The 12,949-nt window shown below is 39.4% G+C and overlaps 1 protein-coding gene across 8 annotated transcripts in view; it reads left to right on the top strand.

Annotated features, from left to right (window-relative positions):
* The window catches only part of nrxn3b (neurexin 3b), a 420,898-nt gene that overhangs the window by 21,257 nt on the left and 386,692 nt on the right, over positions 1-12,949 (top strand). The gene's annotated exons all lie outside the window — the stretch shown is intronic.

Genomic DNA, 12,949 nt, shown 5'->3' with positions numbered 1-12,949 from the left:
AAACAGAATCCCCTTACACATCAGCATATTAGGTAGCAGTGGGCCAATCAGTGTGTAGTGAGGCGTCCCACAGCGGTTCAGTTGTTAGCACTGTTGCATAACAGATCAAGAAGGACGCAGGTTTGAGGTACGGCTCTGGCTCTTCCTATGTCTGAGTCCGTGGGGGTTTCCCCTCAGTGTTGCACTTTCTTTCTACTGTCCAAGGACATGCAAATCAGATGGACTGGAGATACCTATAGGGAATTACTCATAGGTGCCTTTATATGTGTATTAACCCTATAATGATGCCTGGATCCAGACTCTTGTGTCCCTGGAAAGGAACAACCATGTTAAAGAAAAAGAATTGTGGCTACTTAATCAAAAATGACTTAACCTTAATGAGATATAAAAGGAGATGATTCCAGAACACTTGGACATTGTAATCAAGGCAATATTTAGGTTAAATAAGTTAAAACAAGATGTTTTATTGAGAAATACTTTGATCCTGAGAATGTGCCTTACAGCAGGTCCCTGTGCTATTAGATTGATGCCTCTGCAGATGTGTGTATGTACTGTAAAAGGCTCAGTGGTCAGAGGGCACTGTAAGTGGGAAGCTGGGGAGAACAAACTAGGGAATAGACCCGAGAGAGTGGGGGAGGGGGCGAAAGCAAAAGATGGAAGGAAAAAGGACAGAGTGCTGCAGTTGAAAAGGGCCAGGGGAGTGCATCAGTGTTGCGAGGCCACATATTTCTCATGAAGAATATGGAGCACCATGTCAACACTGTACTCAAATCTGGGGCTGAAGCCTCATGTACCCCGAGCCATCTATCGAGAAAGTTTTAGTCCCCTGTAATCAGCGAGGCCCCGATTGTTCTTGGCTCAGAGTTACAACTTTTTTTTTTTTTTGGAGGCATAACTCAGATGATATAGGAAACTTTTTATAAGCCATGGCAGTGGATCAAGAGCTGTGCTCCAGTTAGCAACATTGCTCCAGTTAGCGACATGCTGCACTTCAACCTGCAGATATGTACAGTGGAGTAGACTCCACCAAAGACATACAGGATCTCAAATCTCAGATTTTAGTGGTTGAAATGTCCTGTTTTTAAATGTATCCTAAACTTGTGCTTCCCTGGTTGTAGATTTTACGGTTACATTCACTGAATTTTACCTTTTCTCTGCTTGGGGAAAGAAGAAGTAAATGAAGATAAGGTAGTCTGTATGTGAAATAAATATAGTGAGCACAAACACTAATCAAAGACCAAAGATTCACAGCAGACATTCTGAATGTGATCATACCTACAGTAATGAGATCTGATCAAGAGGGCTTACATCTACATGTGATAGTAATTATGTGTACTTGTTAGTTTCATTACGTTGAGATTAAATATCCATATACAGCACATTAACTATGAAAGCAATCGAAGACATCAGCTGTTAGGTCTGTTAGGTGTGCAAGTGTCAATCTCATTCCAGATGTTATGTATAGTTCCTGTATATAATTAATTTATTCTGCTGTGTGTTGAACTCTTAGAGACTAAGACTTACAGACTAAGTGAGAAAACGTTCTGCATATTATGGCTGCCTTTAATAGTGGAAACTGTGAAACCGTGAGTAAAACAAATAATTATCTACTTAAATTAAAGACAGTAGGACTCAACAGTGGTCCTAACAACTTAGCAAAGACAGCGGTCCATAGATATTGACTTGTGGCTTACTTACATTTTTATGTACCTGATTTAGGCAATGGGGAAATACACAAAGCAAAGAAGGTGCACAAAAACTTGGTTGCTTGGTTGTAATGTTACATCAAGGCGGGGTTTGTTGGCAAAATTAAAGTGATCAGGACAGCAAATGATATTCAGCTATTTTTATTTTATAACATTATTGGAGAGACTTGTTTGCACCCAGCAACATTCACAGTTGTGGAGTGAGGATGTGCAATGCAATGATGTGTGTTGTATAACACAAGGCTCAGTTACACAGAATATAAATGTAAGATGCTAAATATTTTATTCATAAGTAACGTTAGTCAATACAGTAAATCCACGGTTTCAGTGCCTGGATTCCAGTTGTTTGTGCGACTTGTAGCAGTCTGAAATTTACTTCTCTTTTCTTTAGCTTTTGGCAGTTTGCAAAATGACCACTGGGATTTCTTGTTGAATTTATTTACACAGTCAATCACAGAACCACTCTTTCCCGTTTTAGATGTGTTTTTGTGGCATTCAAGCTGAACGCTCACGCTGCCACTCAGTCATCCTCTGCCACTCTGTGAGAGTGAACTGCAGTGACTTCGGCATACTGTTACATCACATGAATACCCTCTACACAGTGATAAAAAAATATACAGTTTTCCCTTGATGGTAGAGTAAGTGTTGGTCAAGTTAATGTGGTAATAAGTATATTCAAGACATCCTTTCTTAAATCTTAACTTTAGGGAATTTACTAAGCTACCTACCTTTAGTACATGTTCTGTAAATCTCACGACCCACTTCACCCACTGCATGAACCTGCTTGCAGTGCAGTTGCTTGGCATATTTTCTGCTAACATAGGACAAACAAAACATCAAACACACTCTGATCATGGTGTCGGGTGCACGGAGGCCCATATTGTGCTTGCTGACTCGTGACATCATTATTTTCTCATGTCTAATCAATGATGTGCTTTCAGTGGACACCTGGATGGTGTTCATCAGGGTATGTTAGTTTAGCACAAGGTCAGGGATGAGGCTGTTAGCTACAGCCTGCAGGTCTTGCTGCCAGCATTAACTAATGGCTTACCTCTGAATGAAAAAAAACAAACAAACGTATTTTATGCATGACAAAAGCTCAATGTGGCACACACACAATGGAGAGAGACAAAATATTGGTTACACCTTGCAATGATGCAAGCTGGAGTTAATGTAAAGCCTTGTTGACATGGACCAGAAATGGCAAAAGTATGCACATTCTTTACTCAAATACAAGTACAGATACTTGTATGAAAGGTAAAAGTACAGATTAAACTTCTTTACTCACGTAAAAAAGTACAGACTCTGAAATATACCAAAAGTATGAAAGTAAAAATTTGCCCTCTGAAGAACATTTCCACCAGCTGTTTCCGTGCAGAGATAACTGAACCTCACCTTTTCTCTGTGGTTGAGTCTCCCTCTTGTCAGTTTAGGTTAGAGATGTTAAGAATTTAACCAATTAAAACTTCACTAACCAATAATGTATATTTTGTCAACTTTTCTTTTACAGATCACATATTTTCTTGCGGCTTGATTTAGTCTGCCTTGGTAGTTTAGAAATGTCAATTACTGTGTTGTGTTTGACCTTATTTTGAGCCATTTGTTGAATAAAGACAGGCAGACAAAAGCAGCCATTTCCAGCGAGAGCTTTTTATTTTTTTTAATTATTCTGTTTGCTAAAATTGTGTTTTTCACAAATGAATGTTTCACCTCAGTAGTTTACAGCAAGAATTGGTTCCGAGTTAAAATGAGAGAATGATCTGTGTTTTGCATCGTAATTATTAGTGCTGTAAAAACTCACAGTATGATAATATCACATGATAATATCACAATACAATATTCATTGCGATATGAAAAAACAAAGGAAAATGAAGACCTGAAAAATTGTCGTGTATTAGAAAATAAACCTGATGTATACAGCATTTATTTTGCTCTCAATTTAAAGTGCTTCTGTTTTCACTGTTTAATAAAATAAAATAAAAGAAGCAGCCATGACCGAAGCATGTGCAAAAAATTTGCATGACCTGTCTTTGTCAATAAATACTTGAATTATTATGTACATTTGAAAAACAGTCAGTCAGTAGCAGTCCTTTTGATAAAATAAAATAAGGGAATAAATTAAATAACTTAATATTGCGATTGATATTGTCACAGTTGGATATGATATTGATTTTTTTAAATTGAGATATTTAATTGTTCCAGTCCTATTAATAATAATTATGATTATTCAATTTAATCTTTCAACTTTCAATCAGGGAAAATGCACAGAATTTGCAACCCTAGTTGGTTTTGTCTTGTTACATCTTTTGTGTGTGATATGCACTGATGGATGCACCAAGGAATCGTCTTGTCTGCGTTATTGTTCCATCCATTTATGGTGAAATTAGTGTGAAGGTGGTGTGCAGTGATGTAAAATAAAAATAACCAGTAATTCCCCTCAAATGCAAAGTACCAATATCTAAAAAATCTACTTAAGCACAGTAACAAAGTATTTGCACTAAATTACTTCCCACTTCTGACAGGATCTTGTCAAATGCATGAATTTTGCTTACATATACTGTACAACAATATATTTTGGAGTTTATTCTGTGTAATTGTAGAGAACTGCAATGTGCAGGTTGTTTTCTAAAGTTGTTTTCACTTCCTGTAATGTAGTTTATAAAGAAGAATGGTATCTTATTCTGTAATGAAACTGTTTGGACTCCAGGGATGGACGGAGAAAGAGTGCTGCCATAGCTGCTTTGGACATAAGTTGGCAATGGGGGCGAGACCACTTTAGAGAGCAGTGAGAGTGGGATGGAGGGAGGGAGGAAGGGAGGGCGTGAGGAGTTCTGCCTGAGTCTAATCCCCCTGCATGAGGGCTTAGGACTGAGAACTTATTCTCCTCTTCTGGAGTCACTCTCCCTAATTATCCCCTCAAAGTCCTGCTGCAAAGTTCACAGAGACAAGATTTTTGCTTTCTGCCTCTGTCACACCCTCTCTGTTTCTGTCTCTGTGTTATATATATTCTCTCCCTGCCTGTCACCCCTCCTCTGACTCTGACTCCATCTCCCTCAGTCGCCCTCCCTGCCTTTGTCCCACCCTATTCATCTCTGTCTGTCTCAGTATTCTAGTTAGCCTTTCTCACTTTCTCTCCTCCTCCTCCTCTTTGCTCTTTCTTGTGTTTCTCCAGTTCAAAGTGCTGTGGCCATCATGAGCCTCACATCACAGTCAGGCTCAAGATGGGAGCGCTGTGCTGGTGCTTACTGCCTGTCCACAGATGCTTGCCGGCTTCAGTGGGATTTATGTACAGCTCTGTCCATTCTCACAGGAGCTTCTTGTTGTTGTTAGTTCACTGGACTCACCCAAACATCTACTTTAACCTTAACAGTAGATATAGGTCATATATATTTTATCCCACAGAATAAATACTGAAAAGCGAAGTTTTGTCTGCAAAAAGATACTGCAGTTTATTTAGTTTGTTCTTTTGCAAAGTCTACGTATTAAACACGTCACACAGTGTCACAGAGTGCTGCTTTCTTTGATATGCCGATCCCGGGATATAATGTGATTAAATTGCTGCTTTTCTGGAGAGATGATGTGTGTCGAGGCTTGGAAATTTGCCAGTGGCTTATAATGATGACGTGCATCAACCCACAATGACGCAATTACAGTGACTCATTCACCACTACTTTTTGTGCAATCTGAACGATTTTAAGATGACGTTTTAAGAATTTGTTACCAGTGTCTCAAAATGGTTGTCAATGGCAACTGATAGCCATTAGTTTGTGTTCAGTGGTGCCTGTGCAGTGAAGCATGGGCTGATGGTTCACTTTAAGAGGAACACCACCGATTTCATACATTAAAGTTTACTGGTCTTTAAGAGGACTACTGCATCTGTAAAAAAATAAGTTTTTTGGCTCTGAAAGGGAGATGCGCAAAGTCTGATAAGCTGCCTTAAGTGATGTCACTTGAGTCAGTGTCCACTGAAGATGAAGACCACAAGTTTGAAGGGTGTGGAGTTTTAAAGAACCTAGCAGACCTCTGCAGCCCGCTCTTCATTTCTGTCTGAAGTTAGAAGGTTGAGGCTACGTTAACTGCTGCTAGCATGCCACACCAGAACTACTAATACTGATACTACAGATTCTTACAATTTGAAAAGACGATAACTTTGGTTCTGCTGCATCGTTTTTTAGCATTTTTAAATTGTTCATTATAAGTCTGTCAGTGTTGTAGTGCAGTGCTAACATGGTGCAGGAACCCTGTAGTGTTTCTCCTAAAATGTGGTGTATTTATGGTTAAGCTCTAAAACATACTGAATGCATTTTCTTTCTTGTAAATCATAAGAAAAGAGTGACTTTTAAACCTTGACTTGTTTATATCCACGTTTGCTAGCTTTCAGTCTTCTTCCTCCTAACTTTTGCTGGTACAATTTTATGTTTCTTGGATCATTACCACCACAAACTGCCAATTAGTGGATAACGTGAAACGGGGTGTGTGTCTCCCTGCGTGCTCATTATTTCAATGCCAACCGGCCCAAATTTGAAATAGATAAAGTTTATGAAAAAGTCTTTTGAGATAGTGGAGGTGCTGACAGAAATAATATTGCTGCACATGATAATACTTGTGGGGAAACCCCTTTGAGTGCTGACTCCAAGGATAACCCAAAATGCTTTTTTTCTACATGACTGAATCAAACAAATTGTTGCTTAAAGGTTTCACTCCTGCTGTACTGCTCAAAAGAATAAAATAACAAAAATGTATCTTAACCACAGCTTCTAGTATCTCCCCTCTCTAAATGTAGTCCTTACCCTCCTGAGCCATGATTGTATGTTGCAAAATGAGGCATTTATCCTCCCCGTCCTTTGTAATGCATGAGATAGACACAGCCACTGTGTGTCATCAGAGGTATGGTTTGTTTTCATCCATGTGGTGTCACAGAGGCAATGGAACTGGGTTTTCCTGTTATGCCTCAGACGTTGGATTCAGAGCACCAGCTGGCACTTATTGGCCTTGGCTCGCGTTGGCCGTGCTGTTGATAAACGGCTATTAATGGCCAGACGCTCACCCTGAAATTGAGTTTAACTTTGCTTCTCCTCATTACCCAGTCCAAAACTACATCACAATCCTCGAGGTGGATTTCAAAGTTGCTAAAAATTGAGGGCATTGGTCAAATTGATTTCAGCACTGACCGGCTGCTCCTCAAGCAGTCAGGAAATATGAGCTGTAAATACGGACCTCCTCCTGCACCTGTGGGTTTCCTCCTGCAGCTCATTGTTTCTGAGTGGATGCTGATTGGCTGGAGTTGCATTTTTTCCATGCGCTGCAGCAGCGCCTGCCAGGGCCTAATTTGTTCAGAATTGTGCCTGGAAAGTGGAGCTAACCAGCAATTCTGTTTGTGGTTTAAAGCTGTGTTATTAAGGAGTGAAGTAGATTTTGCACTGGTTTCATTACATTTGTTACTAGAATTTGAGGGAGGAATCGATTGTCTCTGCTCCTCTAATTTCCCGTTTTCCCTGATTTCTCTGCTTCTGTCTATGTTCTCTCTGTGCAGTGTCATTTCCCTCTTTTCTGTTTTTTTTTTCACACTCTTGCTCCTCTGTTATTTAACTTTTTCATTTTCCATTTCAGTTACATTATTCTCTGTCATGTTGTGTTTGGCTCTTTCTTGTCCCCTTCCCCCAAGCCATTTCCTGCATCTCTGGTTCCCCAGACAACAAGGCAGAGGTTCAAAAAACATTGTCAGCTCGCTGCGTACCTCTTGCCCTGACACCAACTCACAGATGCCAACCTGGCGATTGGTTGTCGTTTGACTCTCTCATTTTTATGCTTCTGTCCTGGCCGGAGGCATTATGTTTCTTGGGTTGTCTATCCATCAGTCCATCTGTCCATCTGTCGGTCTGTCCAATTCCTGTGAATGCAATATCGCACTGGAATTTCTGTGAACCAAATCCCACTCTAGTGAACATGATATCTCAAGACAGAATGTCTTAAATTTTGGCACAAATGTTCACTTGGACTTAGGAATCACGTGATTTGAATTTAGAGGTCAAGGCCACTGTGACCTCACAAAATGCATTTTTGTATGCTAATTATACCAAATTTTCACACGCCAATAACAACAAAGACTGACATTAATTGTAATGAAACTTTGCCAGTCTAAAATTAAAAGATATTCAGTTTAATATGATAATAAACAAAGAAAAGCAGCAAATCCATATTTGAGAGCATTTTCTGCCATTTTGCATTAAAACTGAATACTTTAATTCTTTTTTCGAACTTGCCTGGTTGGGCAAGTGAATTGCTAGATTTACTTGCCAAAGTCAAAGGTCAACTTTCACTGTGACATCATATTGTTCAGCTCTCAGTTCTCTGTACTCCTCTGTAATAGTCATCAGTAAGTGAAGGCAGCATGTTTCTCACTGGACATCGTTCACTGGAATCATACATGTCAATAGAGCGATTAATTTTGACAAAAAATACACTTAATACTTTTTGTAAATTTACTTCAAACTCTTTTGCATTTTTTATGAGTCTGGCTAGAATGGATATTAACTGCAGCTTGACAGGTTGGCGGAGACATACCTTCATGAGGCAGTAATTCTAGTCTTTTTCACTCTCTTCTGGCCATGCGCTCTCTTTACTCCTCTCCCTCTGTTCTTTCTCTCTCTCTCTCTCTCTTTCTCTCTCTGCCGCTGACCTCTGGGATCAACCGAGCAAAACTGATTCCCACTTTTTCACGGATCATGAGTGCGTCAGTGGTTACGCAACAGAGACGGAGAGAGAGAAGAGAAAGAGAGGGAGAGGGAACATGTGAATATGTAACTGACATATTTGTCCATCTTTATTTGTGCTGCTGCTTATCACCAAAAGAATATTGCTCTTGGTTAAGCCACTTCCTCAACAAAATGTTTAATGTGTCTGCGTGAAATATTTGAACTATCATTATCAGCTTTGCTGCTGGGCAAACATAAAATGTGCACTGTGCGACAAATAGAAAATCTGTTTACACACGTATACGAATGTACATCTTCATATTGACAGACAGGGATGAGGGCTGAATCATTCTTACTGTACTTTCAAAGTCTTGTCAGTTTTGATGACCATGCAGTGTTGCAATTAAACATGAATATTTTACAGCTCACTCGTCAGGGAACCTGCTAAAAATGTGCTCTTGTTTCAAGAAAAGATATGTAACTTATAGAAATTAAGACAGTTAAAGAACACGATTCACAGGCAGGAGTAGTCGTACACTTAGTGAACACATTAGGCTGAAAACTGAGGAATACTGTGTATTGTTTGTGAAGTGCCTGAGACCTTATGAGTAGGATTTATGCAAAGAACTAGGTTAAGATGTGGCTTGAAGGGCTGTATTGTGAGAGTCTAAGTATGAGCGCAGGAAGGCTTAGGAATATGTGGGTGCGTGTGTGTTTGTGCAGAGTGTTTGTGTGATTGTGCAGAGGGGTGACATGTGTAGATGTGATGGCTGCAGCCATGCATAGATGTTCACACCAGAGAGAAAGTAAACAAACATGGCAGCAGAATGGTAAGAAATGCAGCAACCACCGTTGGAGCGCACTGCCTCTTTCTCTCTCTGTTCCACTGCTGCTTTCTCTGTTTGTTACCTCTGCCAAGGAGGTTATTTTTTAATATTCTGTTTGTCTGCCTGCTTGTTTGTCTGTTGGTTTGCCTGTTATCCCACAAACTACTTAACAGATTTCACTCAAATTTTTATTTGCACTGAGTGAAGACAAATGTGAACATTGCCATAATGTTGTCATTTACAAAAGAGCAGTTTTGCTGACAACTGTTCAACTATAAACCACAAGCTGATTTCCCTTTGGTTATTTGAATTTGCACCATTTTCTCCACTTAACCTTGAAAATGATTTTTTAAAATCCCCATAACCTAGCAGATAGTTTAGGGTTGAGAAAATAGCGCTCCAAATGCAGTCATTACCCTGCTGCTAAGGATTGTGGGTGAATTGCAATCATGTAATTAAAAACACAAAAGCAAAAATCAAGTGACCAAAAGAGGAAAGAAAGGGCTAATTAAAAGTTGTCAGTAGTATGTCAGAGCAGTTTAATATTGGTGTGCAATGTGGCTACCTAGCTAATATGATAACATTTAGTTTGGTGGTAAATGAAGCAGCATTGGCTTCTGTTTCAAAGTCTTTTTTTTCTTTTTCTAAATTTTAGTTATGTTGCAAGTAGACTGGCCTAAAGACAAGTATACACTGTGGATTGTGGGCTGTCTGAGCCGAAAAAGATGACCAAATGTGTTGAAATCTTTGGTTGTGGCTCTAAAATGGTGGTGTGAGAGGGATTCAAAGACAGGTGAAAGATAGTCTGGGTCTTCTGCTAAAAATTATGTTTACTAACGAAGCAATAGGAATGTAGCGTGTGATGGTTAGAGATGTAACGGATCATTGTTGGTCTGTGGCTTGTATGGGTCACACTCCACGGTTTGACCTGCATACCGTTCGGTTTACGTGGGCAACATTCAATCATCATAGTGTGCAATACTGTTACTTTTAAAGGTAATAATTCTCTGAATCATGATGCAGAGATGCAGTGAAAATAGATGCGCTATGTGTTTACTCTGAAGCGCTTCCACCTCCATCGAGTGAAATTTCGACCATGACTATGGTCTTTTTCACTGGTGTAACCGTGAAACTGGACAGGGTTGTTGTCATCATAGGAACAGATCATAAGATTGTGATATTTATTGTAACTTTCAGCGATAGGTGCTGGCTTGACTTCTACACACAGCTCCTCTCAGCTCACTAGAACAGTTGCAGTGTCCCTCTGTCTGTGACACAGACTTCAGTTTTTATTGGCTGTTTCTCATGACATCTAACCAATCAGACAGTGCTATGGGTGGGACATTGATCGAGACTACAGATACTGTACAGTATACCTTACAGCAGCTTTATTGTATTATCCCTGACAATGTTATCTATGCTGGCACTGTTTCTACTATTGTATTTGATCCTTTGTTGATTAAACTAAATTAAACAGTTTATAATTCTGTGTTATACATACTATAGCATACTATAATGCAGTATTATTATATAGTGATTATCATTATTATTGGTTGTTATTATTTTATTTTTAATTACATTACTGTGGTGGGGTTTACCATCATAGCTGCACAGATGGATGACACACAGATGACGTTTTCTTGTATACTGACTTGCATCATGGCCTGTGATTAAATTCAATTTCAGGGCAAGTGTCTGGCCATTAATAGCAATTTATCAACAGCACGTCCAACATGAGCCAAGGCCAATAAGTGCCAGCTGGTGCTCTGAATCCAGCGTCTGAGGCATAGCAGGAAAAAACATTTACACTGCTTTTATGACATTGCATAGATGCAAGCAAACCAAAACTCTGATGACACACAGGGGCTGTGCCTATCTCTTGCATTACAAAGGGCAGGGAGGGATAAATGTCTCATTTTGCAACATACAATCATAGGTGTGATAATCGTATAGTCTACCTGCATCAAACTAAATCTCGTACCCAAGTTTATTACATTCAGGTCACACAGCGTGGGTGCAGTAAATTTAAGATTGCTTAAATCTCACAGTTTGTATGTGCCATAACACTTGTTTATAAAAACTATATAAAACTTCATTACTGATTGCCTTAATAATATTTACTTTATAATTCAAGTCTTTGTAGTTTTTTGTATGTGACAGTAGATATATTAAAGAGGAAGAAGGCCCACTGAAGCTGCATTGATCTTGATTTACGGCTGTGCTGTACAAGCCTTTGTTTTTTTTCTTTCTGCCTTTTTATTCTTCTCTTTCTTTGCCATAAATGACATCGCAACCTTCTAAGGTTTTATATCTGTGGAGTCTAACATTGTTTGGCAGCTCTTTTCTCTGACAGAATGGCGCTTTTTTTCTGAGTTGGAAGTTATTTCTGCGTGTGTCTGAGTGAACGTTTATGTGTGCTGAAGTGCACCGCTCATGCAGAGTGTCTACTACTCAAACGTTCTGACTCATGTTGACTACAAAAAGGTGCTGTCTCAGTTCAAAAAAGTATTCCATCTAAGTTGGTGAAATTTCGACCTCTGAACTATGATGAAGGCAATGACTACTCACACAAAGCAAAAGAGCTGGAGCTAATGGAAAAAATGGCCATGGCATGTATTAACATTAGTGCTACAAAGTAAGTGATATGAAATGTTGAAAAGGGTGAAAAAGAAAAGAGCCATTCTTCAAACACCAACCAAGGGCAGACTTTTGTGAGGTGAGAAATGAAAACGTTTAATGGCACACCATTTGAAGGGAAATAAATATTCTAAGAGCCTTGATAATATTGCGTGGCTTTTTATCTGAGGAAGAACTGAAGAGGAAAAAACACAAGGCTGGTGAGGACCTGGTGGTCTTTTTGTGTGATGAGATCAAGAATGACAGGATTCATACTGATCATTTCATAATCAGGTCTTTGGGAGGGTTTTCTTTTACATATTATATAGAGCCATTTTTTTAACCAAACATTCCCCAGGTCATTTGCAAAAGAGAAATGTTGAGAATGCTAAAATAGAAATATTCAGGCAATTAACATTCACCGTACAAACATTCATGCCCACGTGTTCTTACTTTAATTTGCAGCAGAAAGGCTTATAATTGGATGTATCAGCAAGGAAACTCCAGCGATTGTGCACAATAGAAAGAAATTATCTTCAGTTGAATTTTTTTCCTTTTTTTTATCATGCCCTCAATTAACTGGGCAGTTGAGATGTCTCAGGCAGTCACGTGACTCAAAAGAGACACAGCGTTTGCTTAGTTAGAACGAACATTAAAGAGAATAACTAATCCTAACCCCCCCAACCCCCCCTCCCTCAGAATGAGACATGGTAGCAGCCACGTAGCAGGCAAAATGCCCTTGCTCTGGTGGAGCCATTATGCAGATGATATGCTAATGAAGTCATCCGATTTGGTACTGCTTAGGGTGCGCAGCACTGAGGGAAGATAATCAAGCACTGATCAGCTCCCAATTCTGCACTCGCTGTGTGCTTGTTTGCGTGTGTTGTACACATCCAACCGTGTGTGCAACTCTGCTGGTCACTTTTTGGAAAGAGGAAATTTGTTTGGGCTCATATGTAGGTTCGTGTGGTGGGGAATGATGGAGTCTGTAATTATTCTTTTGGTTTTTTAGTGATTAATACAGAAATTGGCTTCTTTAAGAGCTGTTTTTTAGATTCTTACTTGGGTTGCTGATAACACAGATGTGCTCAGTGCCAACTAAAAT

This window comes from Lutjanus erythropterus, chromosome 15 (assembly GCF_056507025.1).
Source record: "Lutjanus erythropterus isolate fLutEry1 chromosome 15, fLutEry1.hap2, whole genome shotgun sequence".
NCBI classification, from domain to species: Eukaryota; Metazoa; Chordata; class Actinopteri; order Lutjaniformes; family Lutjanidae; genus Lutjanus; species Lutjanus erythropterus.
The sequence above is the reverse complement of the archived record's forward strand: the minus strand, read 5'-3'. Positions and strand labels throughout refer to the sequence as shown.